Consider the following 9,332-nt stretch of genomic DNA (forward strand, 5'->3'; position numbering starts at 1 on the left):
AGTGTGTGTTTCCTTATTTATTTTCATTTTGGATGATCTCTCCATTGGTGAACGTGGGGTGTTAAAATCCCCTACTCTGATTGTTTTACTGTCAATTTTCCCTTTTATGGCTGTTAGCATTTGCCTTATGTATTGAGGTGCTCCTATGTTGGGTGCATAAATATTTACAATTGTTATATCTTCTTGGATTGATCCCTTGATCATTATGTAGTGTTCTTCTTTGTCTCAGGTAATAGTCTTTGTTTTAAAATCTATTTTGTCTCATATGAGAATTGCTAATTCAGCTTCCTTTTGATTTCCATTTTCATAGAATATCTTTTCCCATCCCCTCACTTTCAGTCTGTATATGTCCTTAGGTCTGCAGTTGGTCTCTTTTAGACAGAATATATATGGGTGCTGTTTTTTTGTCCATTCAGCCAGTCTATGTCTTTTGGCTGGAACATTTAATCCATTTACATTTAAGGTAGTTATCAATATGTATGGTCCTATTACCATTTTCCTAATTGTTTTGGTTTTGTTATTGTAGGTCTTTTCCTTCTCTTGTGTTTCCTGCCTAGAGAAGTTTCTTTAGCATTTGTTGTAAGGCTGGTTTGGTGGTGCTGAATTCTTTTAGCTTTTGCTTTTCTGTAAAGATTTTAATTTATCCATCAAATTGGAATGAGATCCTTGCTGAGTAGAGTAATCTTGGTTGTAGGTTTTTCCCTTTCATCACTTTAAATATGTGCTGCCAGTCCCTTCTGGCTTGCAGAGTTTCTGCTGAAAGATCAGCTGTTAACATTATGGGGATTCCCTTGTATGTTATTTTTCCCTTGCTACTTTTGATATTTATCTTTGTATTTAATTTTTGATAGTTTGATTAATATGACTCTTGGCCTGTTTCCCCTTGGATTTATCCTGTATGAGACTCTGTGCTTCCTGGACTTGATTAAGTATTTCCTTTCCCATATTAGGGATGTTTTCAACTATAATCTCTTCAAATATTTTCTCAATCCCTTTCTTTTACTCTTCTTCTTATGGGACCCCTATATTTCGAATGTTGGTTCATTTAATGTTATCCCAGAGATCTCTGAGACTGTTCTCAATTCTTTTCAATCTTTTTTATTTATTCTGCTCTGCAGTAGTTATTTCCACTATTTTATCTTCCAGGTCACTTATCCTTTCTTCCTCAGTTGTTCGACTATTGACTCCTTCTAGAGAATTTTTAATTTCATTTATTGTGTTGTTCATCATTGCTTGTTTCATCTTTAGTTCTAGCTCCTTGTTAAATGTTTCTTGCATTTTCTCTATTCTATTTCCAAGATTTTGGATCATCTTTACTATCATTATTCTGAATTCTTTTTCAGGTAGACTGCCTATTTCCTCTTCATTTGTTCGGTCTGGTGGGTTTTTATCTGCTCCTTCATCTGCTGTGTGTTTCTCTGTCCTCTCATTTTGCTTAACTTACTGTTTTGGGGGTCTCCTTTTCCTGCAAGGTCATAGTTCTTGTTGTTTTTCATGTCTGCTCCCAGTGGCTAAGATTGATTCAGTGGGTTTTATAGGCCTCCTGGCGGAATGGACTAGTTCCTGTGTTCTGGTGGATGAGGCTGGATCTTGTCTTTCTGGTGGTCAGGTCTGTATTCATTGGTGTGTTTTGGGGTGTCTGTGACCTTATTATGATTTTAGGCAGCCTTCATGCTAATGAGTGGCGTTGTTTTCCTGTGTTGCTAGTTGTTGGCCTAGGGTGTCCAGCACTATAGCTTGCTGGTCCTTGAGTGGAGTTGGATATTGGCGTTGAGATGGAGCTCTCTGAGAGATCTTTGCCATTTGTTATTATGTGGAGCTGGGAGGTCTCTGGTGGATGACTGTCATGAACTCAGCTCCTCCACTGCAAAGGGACAGGTCCGACACCTAGCCAGAGCACCACATAGCTCAGAATAAAATTTAGAAAGTTATTAAAATAAAAAATAATTATTAAAAATAGTAAAAAGTAAAAAAAAAAAAAAAGAATGAAAGAAAGAAGAGAGCCACCAAACCAAAAAGCAAATCCACCAATGATAACAAGCACTAAAAACTATACAAAAAAAAAGAAAAAAATAGGACAGATAGAACCCTAGGACAAATGGTAAAAGCAAAGCTATACAGACAAAATCATGCACAGAAGTGTACACATACAACTCAGAAAAAGAAAAAATGGAAAAAAAAATATATATATATATACACATATATATAATTGCTCCCAAAGTCCACCCCCTCATTTTGGGATTATTTCTTCTCTATTCAGGTATTCCAGAGATGCAGTGTACATCAAGTTGACTCTGGAGATTTAATCCGCTGCTCCTGAGGCTGTGGGGAGCGATTTCCCTTTCTCTTCTTTGTTCACACAGCTCCCGGGTTTCAGCTTTGAATTTGGCACCACCTCTGCATGTAGGTCACCTGAGGGCATCTGTTCTTCTCTCAGACAGGATGGGGTTAAAGTAGCAGCTTATTATGGGGCTCTGGCTCACTCAGGCTGGGGGGAGGGAGGGGTACAGATGCAGGGTGAGCCTGCAACAACAGAACCCAGCATGACATTGCACCAGTCTGACGCATGCTGTGTGTTCTCCCAGGGAAGTTATCCCTGGATCATGGGACCCTGGCAGTGGTGGGCTGCACAGGTTCCCGGGAGTGGAGGTGTAGAGAAGACCTGCACTCGAACACAGGCTTCTTGGTGGCGTCAGCAGCAGCCTTAGCATCTCATGCCCGTCTCTGGTGTCTGTGCTGATAGCCGCAGCTCGTGCCCCTCTCTGGAGCTCGTTTAGGCGGTGCTCTGAGTCCCCTCTCCTCACGCACCCCAAGACAATGGTCTGTTGCCTCTTAGGCAGTTCCAAACATTTTCCCAGACTCCCTCCTGGCTAGCTGTGGTGCATTAGCCCTCTTCAGGCTGTGTTCACACAGCCAACCCCAGTCCTCTCCCTGGGATCCGACCTCCGAAGACAGAGCCTCAGCTCCCAGCCCCTGCTTGCCCCGGCGGGTGAGCAGACAAGCCTCTCGGGCTGGTGAGTGCTGGTCAGCACGAATCCTCTGTGTGGGAATCTCTCCGTTTTGCCGTCTGCACCCCTGCTGCTGAGCTTTCCTCCATGGCTCTGAAGCTTCCCCCTCTACCTTGTCTCCACCAGTGAAGGGGCTTCCTAGTGTGTGGAAACCTTTCCTCCTTAACAGCTCCCTCCCACTGATGCAGGTCCCGTCCCTATGCTTTTGTCTCTGTTTTTTTCTTTTTTTTATTTTGCCCTACCCAGACATGTGGTGAGTTTCTTGCCTTTTGGGAAGTCTGAGGTCTTCTGCCACTGTTCAGTAGGTGTTCTGTAGGAGTTATTCCACATGTAGATATATTTCTGATGTATTTGTGGGGAGGAAGGTGATCTCCAAGTCTTACTCTCCTGCTATCTTGAAGGTCTTGCCTGGTGTAGCAGCTCCAATAGCCTTGAGAGTCACTTTTGGGGTCGCCAACGCAGGTGAAAGTAAAGGTGGAGTCTGAGTATCTGAAATCCGCTGCCCGGTTCACTGCTGCTGAAACCCAGGAGGCAGGCTCAGACACTCCAGGCATTCACGGGGGACTCAGAAAATTTTAATTATTTGTTCTCTTCCCTTTGACATCATCTCAAAATTCCAAATTTTTTGCCAGTACTCTATTTTTTAAACGTTTTTGTAATAACATCTGACTTACAAGAAAAGTTGCAAAAAACTCAAACAGTTTTCACATAGCTTTCTCAAATCCTCATATATTTACATTTCACACACTTGCTTTATTCTCTTTCATTCTTTACTTTTTCTTGGAAATATTGAGCATAATTTACAGGGATATGTCCTTTTAGCTCTAAATACTTCACTGTATATTTTCTAAGATAAATGATATTCTCTTATATAAAAAAAATATGATGGTCAAAGTCATAAAATTACATATTGATGTCTGTTTCTGTTCATGATCCAATATAGCAACACACATATTTAATTCCATGTTTGCTAAATATAGAACAGGTCCTCAGGGTTGCTTTTGGTTTAACAGTTGTGAAGAGTTAAGGCTAGTTACTTTGTAGAATGTCCCTCAGTGTGGGCCTGTCTGATGTTTTTCATAGATTCAGGTTATATACTTTTGGCAATAATACCACAGAAATAATAGGTGTTCCTCTCAGTGTATCATGTCAAGAGGCATATAATGTTAATTTGTCCCATTAAGGTGATGTTAATGTTGATCACTTGGTTAAGGCTGTGCCTGCTAGGTTTCTCCACTGTAAAGTTAATATTTATACTCTTGTAATTAATAAGTACTTAAGCAGAGGTACTTTGAGACCACATAAATATTCTAATTTCACTTCAACTTTTGCTCACTAATTTTATCATTCACTGGTGATTTTTGCTCAAAGGAATTATTACTGTGATGACTGCCAAGAGTGATGTGCCATTATCTTTTAAAGGAAAAAGTTCATCTCTTTCATACATAGTATAACCAAGCAAAATACCAGTACAAAAAAAGGAAGGATAACTTGATTTATTCATTAGATTCTATTGCTATTTCACACATTCTGATTTGTTTTATAATTTAAGATCTTGGGTTAGTTTATATATTTATAGTTGTTTTAGGCAGTGTTTATTCAAAAGATAAAAGAATTTAAAGGGCAAAAGCAAAATCATTTCATGATTTAATTTTGACCTAGATATACATTTTTTTTAATTGAAAACTTCAATGATTACTTTGGTTAGTTCAACATAATAATAGAGCATATGCGATTTGGCAAATGCTTGTCATTGTCACAATCAATTTATACTTAGAACAAGCAAAGTATTCGTCACATTTTAGATGGAATTTATAGTGTATCAGAACAGAAGGAAGGCAGTGATTGACAAAATGTTTATGTGACAGATACAATCACCATATAAATACACATCTGATGAACTTGAAAATTAACTTACTTTGTGGAACGAAGTGCATGTTTTTAGAATTCAAATTCCACCCTTCATTTCAGCTAAGAGAGAGTGAATGCATAAATCTAGTAAACTAAAACAAAATTATTTCCTTTACTAAGCCATTACAAACAACTGATGGCTGGGAGATGTAGAAGCCAGACCTTTTAAATCCCTAGGACATGTAATAAGTGACATACTGTTTTTTTAAGGGAGAGAGATCATTATTTTGCTTGATCATAGTATGCATTGATAAAATTTTAGTGAAATTTATTTTTATCTTTTTAGCCTTCAGAACCAGAGATGCACATACAGTGAGTAGTTGAGCTATAATAATACCTTAGTTTCCAATCCTGGATTCCCTACCCCTCCTTCCTGTCCTCCTATTATGCTTCCCAGAGACTGGTTTTACTTTCTCCTGACTCTTTCTCACTATTATCTTTAGGACCTGGCTACAAAACTCCTCTTGACTCCAAGAATGTTTACAACTCAACTTTCTTCCAGCCTAGCTCAAGTTCTCCACCTTTAATGCAATAACATCCTTCTGCTAACTCACAGCAGAGACAGCAAGACCAGAAATCAAAGGTAAGGAAAAGCAATGAGAGCCTGCCCTAGAGTTACAGTACCAGAGATGCTGCCAAATCTGAGAGATAAACTGCAGCCAGCATCCCTTGAGTCCCAAGGGGATAAAGCCTTGTTTAGAGTTTGCTGTATATCTTTAGTGTCATACAGGTCAAAAGGCAACCCTTATTATGCTATTAGCCTCAAAGAGAGTTCCAATTTTTTTTTTGATCCAGACAATGAATAAATGGAAATTTCTTTTTATTATAATGGCATACAAATGTTTTAAGTGGGGTAATTTTTTTTTTTTAAGGGAACACTTTATTTTTTATTTTTTTTTTCAGTTGTGTTGGGTCTTCGTTTCTTTGTGAGGGCTTTCTCTAGTTGCGGCAAGCAGGGGCCACTCTTCATCACGGCGCACGGGCCTCTCACTGTCGCGACCTCTGTTGTTGCGGAGCACAAGCTCCAGATGTGCAGGCTCAGTAGTTGTGCCTCACGGGCCTAGTTGCTCCGTGGCATGTGGGATCTTCCAAGACGAGGGTTTGAACCCATGTCCCCTGCATTGGCAGGCAGATTCTCAACCACTGCACCACCAGGGAAGCCCAGAAGTGGGGTAATTTTTATTTAATAAAATTCTTCCATTTATTTCAAAATATTCATTGAGTCATTGAATTGAACACAGAAGAAATTGTGAGATAGTTGGAGGGAGGGTGGAAAAAAAACGTGTATTAAAGTCAGACTGATTTGAACTCAGAACTCCGTTCTGCAATGTACTACTGTGTGGCTTTAGCTTAATTTCATGCCCAATCCAGCCTTAGTTTTCAATTATCTTACAGACAAAATGTGGGTGTTTGTTGTTGTTGTTATTGATCTTATATCTTACCACATTGATGAACTTGATTATTAACTCCACTAGCTGTTTGTGTGGATTCTTTAGAGCATTCTTATATACAAAATCATTTCATTTTCATATATAGTTTGACCTCAGATTGTGGGGTTTAACAAAGCCTTCTATGTACAGTGAATACGTATAACAGATAATGGTCTAAGTTGGCTCTTTATTCTTTGATAAGAAGAAGCTTAAATGAAGATGGCTGGGGAGGAATGTCTTCAGTTATCTGCATATAGTTCTCTGATCTAATGGCAATTCTTAGGCCCAATATTAAGCTTTTTGAGAAAATCACTCAACTGAAATTATACAATAAGAAATAAATATTCTCCATTTAGATTAGCAAACACTCCTTTCTCAAGCTAAGTAAGATAAAAGGTCTTCTCCAGACATAGTTTTAAGCATGAAATTTTAAAACATTCCCTTGAAAAAGAGATCAGGCTGTCTCTTTTCATTCATATAAACAGGAAAATGAAAAGAAAGAACAAAATAACAAGAGAAAGGAGAGACAACAGTATTTCATTTATTTATCTAGTTATTTAGTTATTGCTTTTATTATCATCAGTGGCTATTACTGACATGACAAAAAATAGACTGAAAACTTAATTCTTGTGTAAACAAGAAAATTAACACTATCTTAACATATTTGCATTGAGGGAGAAGGGAACTAGTCTTTTAGCCTCTTGAAAATTTACAGTACATCTTCAATTTCAAAAGGCAAAAGAAAACAATTATTGTTTTAAAAGGGACAGCATTCTGTGTTATTTTATAAAAATCTTAAACAATTGTGTCTCTGAAGTCACAGGTAACGAGGTGCAGCTCATCTCATAAGTATTTTGAGGTGGTTATACACACGATTATATTAGATTTTTTCATTCATTTCAAATCATTCTATTTTACATTGTTTAACTCCTCTGCCAAGTTTGATAATATACTACCAAACTATTCCCTGCTGAGCAGAAAAAAATGTATCCCTGGAGAAATTGTGTTTTGGGGTTCTTGTTTTCAGAGTGGTAGGTTCCAAGAGGAAAATTGCTTTGGAACTGGTAAGAAAGAATCAATAATCTTTAATTCTATCAGAAGTTTAATCTTGTAATGAAGCCTGAAAATTCCATTTTTGTTAATAGAAAGAGAACCAGCATGAAATGTAGAGAGCAAAACATTTTACTGGCAGCGAACAGCCAGACTTAGTCATCACAGACTCAGCATACAAATTTGATTTAATTATATTGAAGAGAAGGAGGGCAAAAATGGACTGAACCAGCACAGTCAGCCAAATGCAAACACGGCACACAACTCAAATTGTGTTACTGGTGGAGAGGGAATATGCTTTAGGTTTAGAGCTGAGGTTTTCATTTTTGTGCTATTCTTAAGAGTTCTGACACAAAACAATATCAGTCTTATTTAAAAGTATCTGTCCTTGCTGGAGATCTTTCCTCATTTCTGATATGGCTTCTTTGGAACAATACTTCACTTGTACTCACAGACAAAACCAATAAAAGAATCCAATAAGTGACATGCTCTTTGAGACATTCCTTAATGGTCTTAGAAATCCATTTTTCTGTATCAACATATAATATCCTCTACCTCTAAGTACAATGCCGCTTATCCAAATGCAGATAAGATCAACATTCGCTTGTTTTCCTTAGGATTCATGTTGTTTTCCAAATCGTTGCTAAAAAAATCTATTACTCTGAGAGTGAATCAATTATTCTTCACACAGAAAGGCAGCATGGCCTGAAGAAGTAACTCTGGATTGAAGTCAGGAGACTTGGAATTTTCTTCCAGTTTTGCTACAAAGGCAAATAATTCACTTATGTTTTTAAAGGTTTCTGAGTGACCTTTCTGTACTTAAAGATTTCTCATTTGTAAAATAAAAGCGTTGTTGAGAGAGTTCTTCACAGATCTACAATTCTATGATCTGAGTCTGGTTTATTAGATCTACAATACAATAAGCAAAATCAGCATATATCCATTAGCAATGCCATTTCTCATGCCTCATTAGGAATCCACAAATTACCTAAAAATATGGTCAGTGTAACCAAAATGAAAGCCTACATTTTAAATTGTGTTTTTATTTTTATTTTTTTTGGTAGTTACAAACACAAAAAAGTATACAGAAAAAAAATATACAGCTAGGTCCAAAATATTACACTGAACACCCGTTAGCAATATACTTCAAAATTATTCTACTTTGTAAAAATAAAATAAAATCCCCTAAAGAAAGGTAAAAATGAGAGAAATGCCCTATGGAAAGAACATAGAAAATTAACCCGGTGTGGCCAAAAGCGACCCAAAATGGAGCCAGGCAGTCATGACACAGCTGGACTTCAGTCATGTACCCTGTGTTCTTACAAAAAACCATGAACAAAAACTATAAAGTCCCTAAGAAGAAGCTCGGATGACAGGCAACCATCAAAAACTTGCGGTCTAGTTGCAAGGACTTGTGGTCAGACTGCAAGGACCATCCAACCTCCTTACAAGTCTCCCAACTGTGATTTTCGCGGTTTTTGCTTTTAAAAATCCCTCACCCCCTTCACAGGGTGAAAAATCGGAGAAACACGCTTTCAGTTACTGAGGAAGCCTTTGTATCCCTGGTTTGCAAACCATGGGAACAATAAAGCTGCTTTTTTGCTTCCAGATAACCCTGATTCTTTTCTGGAATTATTTCTAATTTAGGGTGGCAATTTAGAGTTTTTATGTTTTCTTAATATTTAAAGGACTCAGTATTGAAGAAGACATGAAAATCCACCAATATGATTTCACCCCTTCATAGTTTATCTATGTTGTTTTTTCCCTAATTTTCTAATGTCCTCTGTGGATAAAAGACATCTTTTCTTTAACTGTGAGATTAATATTCAATGGCCATTCAAAACATGTTTTAGTTTTAGTTTCTTCTCATATTTAGAATTATTTTTAGTGTGGTCCTAGTTGAGGAATGATGTTTTCATTATTTTGGGGGCAG

At 37.5% G+C, this 9,332-nt stretch overlaps 1 pseudogene; it reads right to left on the minus strand.

Moving 5' to 3' along the window:
- Positions 1–3,562, minus strand: part of LOC101273747 (40S ribosomal protein S2-like) — a 28,749-nt pseudogene extending 25,187 nt beyond the window's left edge.
- Between the last annotated feature and the right edge of the window lie 5,770 nt (positions 3,563–9,332).

This window comes from Orcinus orca, chromosome 5 (genome assembly GCF_937001465.1).
Source record: "Orcinus orca chromosome 5, mOrcOrc1.1, whole genome shotgun sequence".
Taxonomy (NCBI): Eukaryota; Metazoa; Chordata; class Mammalia; order Artiodactyla; family Delphinidae; genus Orcinus; species Orcinus orca.